The sequence below is a fragment of the Hylobates moloch genome, unplaced genomic scaffold (genome assembly GCF_009828535.3).
Source record: "Hylobates moloch isolate HMO894 unplaced genomic scaffold, HMol_V3 SCAFFOLD_22, whole genome shotgun sequence".
NCBI lineage: Eukaryota > Metazoa > Chordata > Mammalia > Primates > Hylobatidae > Hylobates > Hylobates moloch.
The window spans coordinates 41,318,208-41,326,095 of NW_026652297.1; the positions used below are offsets into that span (position 1 = coordinate 41,318,208).

The window sequence follows — 7,888 nt, forward strand, 5'->3', positions numbered from 1 at the left end:
ATAGCAAAGATACAGAATCAAGCTAAGCAGCTATCAAAGGATGATTTGATAAAGAAAATGTGGTACATTTACACAATGGAAAACTATTCAGCCATAAAATGAATGAAATCATGTCTTTTGCAACAACATCAATGGAACTGGAGCCATCATCCTGAGTGAAACGACGCAAAAACCGACAGTCAAATACCATATGTTCTCACTTATGAGAGCTAAAGCATGTATACACACGGACATAAAGTATGGAATGACAAACATCAGAGACTCAAAGTCTGGGGTAAGGAACAAGAAATTATTTAACGGATACAATGTGCATTATTTGGGTGATGGATACACTAAAAGTCCAGACTTCACCACCACACAATATATCCAGGTAACAAAACTGCACTTGCACCCCTTAAATTTATATGTAAAAAAAATTGGCCAAAACATTGGTTTCGTATGCAGCATATCAGAATTTGAAAATGCCAGGGAAAATAAACAGGCACTTTCAAAGTTAAGAAATGCAGAACATGTACCTTAGATTGAAAGGTAAATACATTTAGACGCATAAATTTGCTTAGACAAGACAGTTATAAGTAGGGTATTTACTACGGAGATCTAGACTGACCCAGGAAGTGGCTTTTTTAAAGGGAAGATTAATACAGAAACAGAAATATGACAATTATATGAAAAGTCAAAATGAACTCACTGTACTCTAAAATCTCCTTCTATAATAATGTTCTAAGAGCTATAGCTCTTTTGTGGATGATTGGCTTATAGAGCTGTAAAATGTCTTTAAACCCCATATCCTTCTAGAAAAGCATATCAAACCATAGTAGGATTAGTAGGAACCTGTGGTAGACAGAACGTACACACTCTTCCCCCTACATCCCATGTCCACATCCTAATGCCAGGAGTGTGTGAATATGTTACCTTACATAAAGAAAGGAACTTTACAGATGTAATTAAGGTTAAAGATTTGAGATGAGGAGATTATCTTGATTATCCAGGTGTTCCACCCAATTTAATTATGAGTCTTTAAAAGAGGAGAACCTTTCCCAACTGAGATCAGAGTCAGAGGAAGGAGTGACCATGAAAGTGCTTCCAGGGTGCCATGTTGCTGGTTTTGAAATGGAGAAAGGGAGCCACAGGCATCTAGAAGCTGAAAAAGGCAAGGAAACTGGTTCTCCACTAAGGCTTTCTGAAAGAGACACAGCCCTGCCGACACCTTCATTTTAGCCTACTTAGACATTGATCAAATTTCTGACCTCCAAAACTGTAAGATAATAAAATTGCATAAACTTGCAAAGTTTTAATGCACTAAATTCACGGTAATGTGTTACAGTAGCAACAGAAAACCAGTATAGAAGGTAAGAGGTAATTTGTCAACTCATTCTACAAATCAGGGAGACTTTAAGCCAGAGTGGAAGCTAATTCCAAAGCAAGGGGTACCTATGGTGTATAAATTCCATACAGAGGATTTATAACCTCAAATTTAAATGGCAGGCTGGAGACAGAAGACAGAGCCTTAGGTGTCAGCTAGAATGGGATCTAGAACTGAGACCCCTGAACAAAGCTGAAATTCTCACCCTCAGACAAAAGGTAAGCTTGAAAAAATTATTTTACCAGTAAAAGAGAAGCAAGCAATCAATCAAATACCTGCCTTAGCCTTGACTCATGTAGAAAATAACTATAAACACAGACACCATCTTCACCATTAGCAAATATTAGTTTCAGAGATGTCTGAGAATAGAAAACAAATTGCAATGACTTGTAGAGTGAGTGAACCACATGCAAGCCAGGCAGCACCTTCTACACAGCAACCCTACTCACCTCCTCATATCCTTCCATTTCCTTTTTTTTTTTTTCCCATTTGAGACAGGTCTTGCTGTGTTACCCATGCTGGAGTGCAGTAGTACAACCACAGTTCACTGCAGACTTGACCTTCTGAGCTCAAGAGATCCTCCAACGTCAGCCTCTTGAGTAGCTGGGACTACAAGTGTGTGCCACCACACCTAATTTTTTTTATTTTTTGTAGAGATGGGGTCTTACTATGTTGCCCATGCTGGTCTCAAAATACTGGGCTCAAGCGATCCTCCTGACCTGGCCTCCCAAAGTGCTTGGATTACAGATGTGAGCCATTGTGCCCGGCTTCCATTTCCTCTTTGCTCTCCAACACATATGGACTCCTACTGTCATCCAAGTTGTTTCACTTAAAACTTACTAGGTGATTGATTGGAATATTCTCTAAGCTCTGAAATCTCCTTTCCTGTAATTTCTACCTATCGGCCAGTCTTAATTTTACTTTCTGGGACCAAGCCCACAGAGCATAAATCCTCTTCCACAGTTAACTCTAGAAATTTGGAGGCCATAATTACCTCATCTTTAATATCTGATTTCTTGGCTATATCCTTCTGCTTATGGAAAAAGGAAGTGCAAATAGGCCTTGGCTGGAAACTTGTAAATGGCCTTTACAAAGCGAATAACAGGGAGAAAGGGAGTTTATATATTAATCTTATATAATAACCCTTACATCCTTATTTCTTTGACAAAATAATGGGAAATGTCACTTTTTATGTAATAATGGGCCATATTTCTCAGAGATTTAAAAATCCTGGAAAGTAAAATCTGGATGCTGTTTTTCTCTCTCTCTCCAGGAAATCCAGCAGGAGCTAGTTCATCTGGAAGAATCAAGCGATTTAAGAAAACAAGCAGACTTACTGCATGCAATTCAGGAACTGGGGGCATTTTTCATTTTTGTTTTCTCAGTTATTTATTTTCTTCACCTCAGGTTTCTGAAAACCAGAAACAGATGGACTAATCCAAGCTCCTCAGAACAGACGGCTTATCAAACTGCCCGCCTTGAGGACCCGGGGCTCCCCTGCAGAGTGCAGGGTCCACACAATAATTCACTCCAACTCCTCCACATCAGGAAGAACACTCACAGAACTTTCAACAATTAGCCTTTCCTTGGCCCCATTATCAACAACTGTGGGAAAGATATGTCCTTATCTGACCCTGGAGTATGCAAGCCACCCAACTGCCAGACACCAGATATTGTTGCAGGGAGCAACCCCCACAAACATATGCAAAGATGAACAGAGGAGGTGGAAATGGGTGGTCTTTATCAATGCATGCCTTGGCATCTGGAGTTTGGTGAAAAATGAGAAATAAAGACACATGTTGGATGGAAGTATAGTGCAGAGTAGAATAAAATTGCCACCTCCTGCTTTACTTCAATGACCCCGGTTGGTCCCTGTTCTTTCCCTCCTTTACCATCAAAACACAACTACAAAGGAATAATGCCTAATAAATAAAATCCTATTACTTCCCCTTACATGATGGCATCTTGTTGTTTTTTCTGTTTGTTTGTTCCTTGAGACACTGTCTTGTTCTGTCCCTCAAGCTGGAGTGCAGTGGCACAATCATAGCTCACTGTCACCTTAAACTCCTGGGCTCAAGTAAACCTCTTGTCTCAGCCTCCCAAGTAGCTGGGACTACAGTGCTAAAAATTAGCCAGCTACATGCCACCGTGCTTAGTTAATTTTTTAATTTGTTTGTAGAGATGGGGGTCTCGCTATGTTGCCCCAGGCTGGTCTGGAATTCCTGGTCTCAAGCTATTCTCCCACCATGCCAGGCCCCATGATAGCATTTTAACAGAAGAGTTTGATGAAGCATAGAAATCAGTTTGCTGATGGGTGTTGGGATGTGTGTACCAAAGGAGTTTAAAGATTCTACTATCACATCACATAGGTAGCAATCTTTTTTTTTTTTTTTTTTAAATTTAACAAAGCTGATGTCGCTGTCTACTTATCTTTGTAACATAAAGTGAAACATGGAGAAGTCAGTGGTATATCTAAAAAATGGACAGAGATAAAGCAAGAATATATAATTTTTTAGACTCTGGGTTCTCAGGTCAAAATTTGGACAAATGTTTTCTCGCCTTACCAGGGGATTTATGTTCCATTGTGAGTAATAAAATCAAAACACACACATACACACTCAAGTGATATAAACAAACTGGGGATTTTACTTTTGCCACAAACCAGTTAGGTGTTTGTTAGCAAGCACCAGATCAGCAAATCATAACTCTTAGGTCTAAAGTCTCTGAGGTTCTGTGGACCTCTCAGGTTCTGGGAGAGAAGGATGTTGTCATAGTAACTTGAAAGTGATTCATCACAATGCATTCCTAAGAAAAAACTGTTAGGTAAATGGGGAAGGGAGGCCCAGAAGAGGAAGAGGCAAAGCAAACAAGAGGCATCACAAAAGTCCCACATAGCATAACTCAATCCTGCAAATGAGCTCTGGAGATAAGAAAGTCACACCTCGGACCTTTCCCTTGTGGACCTTATGGCTGAAAACGGCTACTCCAGACCTGTGTCCATGTTCCAGGCATGAGGAAAGGAAGGATCAAAATCAAAGGGACACCACCAGCTAAGCCCACCCATTCCAAGCTTTCTTGGGAGTTACTTCTGATGATTTTCGCTTACATCCCTTAAGCCAGAACTGTGTCCGTTGGCCATATCTAGCTTCTACAAAGGCTGAGAAATTAATATTTTAAAACTAGGCTCATTACTGGCTCCCCCCCAATTGTAGGTGTGGTATTAATGATGAAGGGGAGATAGATATTAGCAGCTAGCAGTCCCTGTCTTACTGGCATTAAGAACAGATGATGCATTCTAATTAGGAAATTATAGTAAAACCTTAATTAATGGGGTTATCTTAATGGGAGCTATTTGGGAACAATATTAAGAGCCGGTAGGGGGTTTTGATAATATAATAAATTGTTTTCAAGGATAGGATTAAACAAGCAAACTTTATAACTTTCAGATTAAACCTTAGGGTCAATACTGCTTCAACCCAATCTCTCGCACCAGCTAAATTACAACACTGCCCTGAGAATCCGTGTTTAGACTGATCCTCACTTTACCATCTTCCTTCAGGTACTGAAAATGTTAAACCCTTCTCAGGATCCTGTACTATTTAATGTGTGCTTATGTCATACTTTCAGTATGCCACTAAACAATTTATAAAGTAAGGTATTTAATATTTTTGATACGATGTCATGAAGAGGACTTTTTTCTTAACCATGAAGCAACTCACATACCTGCAAGTCACGGTCACAATGGAGCGTGTTTTCTGAGTTTCCTTCTTACACTCAGGAGAAGTGGAGTTGATTCTACATTTTGCCCAATCTTCTATTAGAGGGGAGATCTGGCAAAAGAAAGAATTTAAAAGGAGCTGGCACCATTGGTGAGATAGAACCATTCACAGTGAAAGTGGTGATTCATATAATATGAGCCAAGCTTTGGTAAGAGTTACATAATTCTTAATTCTATAATGCCATGTTTTTTATTTCTTTTTTTCTTCCCAGGAGCAAGATTAAACATGTGTTTTAAACAAGCACTATTTTCTCATATAAAACTAGGCTGTGCTTCTTCCATTAAAACAAAATCAAAAAGTAGAAGAAAAAGTTTGCTGTGCTGAGATGTGGTTATATTCAGGGAGCTGCTGGGGGTAACTTAGTCATCTACCAAAACTCCAGCCGGTGAAAAAACTGGATTGGACTTGGAAGAACCTACCTCCCTATACCTGGATCCAAATTTCATTCTTCATCATCTGAAATTGGCAAAACCTGGGCCCAAACTTCGGCAACCCTTTCTTGAGTAGACAACTGAAGCCTAAAGTGTCTGACTTTGTGGTTATTGGAGAGGTCAGAAAAGCTGAACCTCTTCTTCCTATAGTGAGAAGTGGACCTTGAACCATAGAACCTGATGGGTTAAACTTTGGAAGGATGTGCTGTAAACACTGAGTTGAAGTTAGGAGAGGGGGATGTAGTCATAACTTGAAAGTGATTTATCACGAGGTATTCCTAAGAAAAAATGGGCGGGTGAGTGGGGAAGGAAGGCCCAGAAGAGGAAGAAGCAAAGCAAGTGAGAAGCATCAGATGAAGTCCCACACAGCATAACTCGATCCTGCAAATGAGCTCTGGAGATAAGAAAGTCACACCTCAGAATTATCCTGATCAGGCACAGAGGACTTGGAGTCTCTGGTGGACTGCCCTGTGGAGAACATAAATTCCTAAACACTTTAGCTCCCTAGATGTGTAAATAAAGTAGGTTTTGATAGTCAAGGGCAGCTCGCCAACAAAAAATTGTAGGTGCCTGCTATCTTCTGGGAATAAAAACACATTGACAATCCGGCCGGCTGCGGTGGCTCACGCCTGTAATCCTAACACTTTGGGAGGCTGAGGCAGGCAGATTGCCTGAGCTCAGGAGTTTGAGAGCACCCTGGACAAAACGATGAAACCACATCTCTACTTAAAAAAAAAAAAAAAAAAAAATTAGCTGGACGTGGTGCCACATGCCTGTAGTCCAAGCTACTCAGGAGGCTGAGGCAGGAGAATCACTTGAACTTGGTAGACAGAGGCTGCAGTGAGCTGAGATCGCGCCGCTGCACTCTAGCCTGGGTGACAGAGGGAGACCTTGTCTAAAACGAACAAACAAAACAAACAAACAAAAAAACACACACACACACACTGACAATCCACTTGGACAAAAGTGGAAAAGGGATCTGAGGAGGTCAGAGTGTCATTGTACTGACTGCTTCTGTTGCAGATGCCCACATGGGACAACCTTTTTCTCAAAGTCTGAGCAGGTAAAAGCCTCCTTCCCTTTTTGTTTATTGGGTAAAGTGTTAAACAGCATTTTTCACCCAGCTGCTTTCTACATGGTGTAGCCCTGTGAAAAATGATTCTTCTCCTAAGTTAAAGAACTAGGTATATTTTAATTTCTTCAGAAAATCTTGGTGGGGATAGGAAAGAGATTAAAGAGGTCAGGACCAGCTTGAAGGACCTGAAGTGCTCTGCCCAGGAAATTGGCCATGGATTCCTAAGCAGAGTCACCATTGTTTCTGTAAGTACAGAGTGACAGCTGTTGAGAGGAAGCTCTGGCATCCCAGGCAGCAGGTCTCAGTTTTGTGAATTCTGTGCCCACTCTGTCAGTTAGCAAGGGACATAATCTAGCAGAACAAAAAAAAGTTGACACATCTGGTTGTCATTAAGTGCATTGCTGAGATGAGATTGATGTTTATTCCAGGCAAGTTTTTTTTTTTTTTTTTTTTTTTTTTTTTAACTCCTTCCATACTCTTCCCTCCTTCGGTGTATCTTCTTATCACCCAAAACATAGGTGGTGACACCTTCCCAAGCAGCCATTTCTTTAATCAGATTAGAGGGACTGAAGCAAAGGTGCATTAAGAGTAGCACTAAAATTGAGTTGGGGAATCTGTTGTTGAAACAGTTCCGTAAATGTGCCCATATTACTCTTGAAAGCAGCCTCTCGGCCTGTGCCACCTGCACCCAAAGGTTGGAATTTCGGCAGCTCAGCAAGCACTGAACAGATGGAGAAATGCAGTCAGAGCTGCCACATCTGTATTGCTAGCTTATCCTAGGGATCATGTGCCCATGGCCCTGTCCTGAAGCCTCATGAGGAGCTGGTCTACTCTGAGTATCAAGAATATCTCTAATACATGGTTTTGCAGAAGTTTTTTTTTTTTTTTGATGTTTCTTTCATAAGATTCAATTTGTGACCTTGTTGGGATCCAGAAAACAATACCCCAAAATGAAGGCCTCAGAAGCAGCCTCAGAAGTAAAATTTTCTCTCTGACTTTCCCCTGCTCTCTTGTCTCTCAGTTCCATTCTCCCCCAAGACTAGCAATAGAACCTGGAATCCCTCTTCCCCAAAGTTGGTCCTAGAAACCAGGACTTCTTTTCTCCAAAGCGTCATAAAACCTAAAACCATGACTCTAACTGTCCCCATACATTTCTGTGTAAAAACTGACCATAAAGAAATTATATGACCTCCCTGATTGGACTTAGGTCATAGGACCCCCATGCCAAGAGAGGGTCCTG

General features: G+C 40.8%; 1 long non-coding RNA gene across 1 annotated transcript; it reads left to right on the top strand.

Annotated features, from left to right (window-relative positions):
* The first annotated feature begins 4,219 nt into the window (after nt 1-4,219).
* Nucleotides 4,220-6,176, top strand: LOC131382257 (uncharacterized). The gene is made up of 3 exons (XR_009211558.1): nt 4,220-4,575; nt 4,810-4,922; nt 5,354-6,176. It is a non-coding gene; the product is annotated as an uncharacterized LOC131382257 (long non-coding RNA).
* The last annotated feature ends 1,712 nt before the right edge of the window (nt 6,177-7,888 follow it).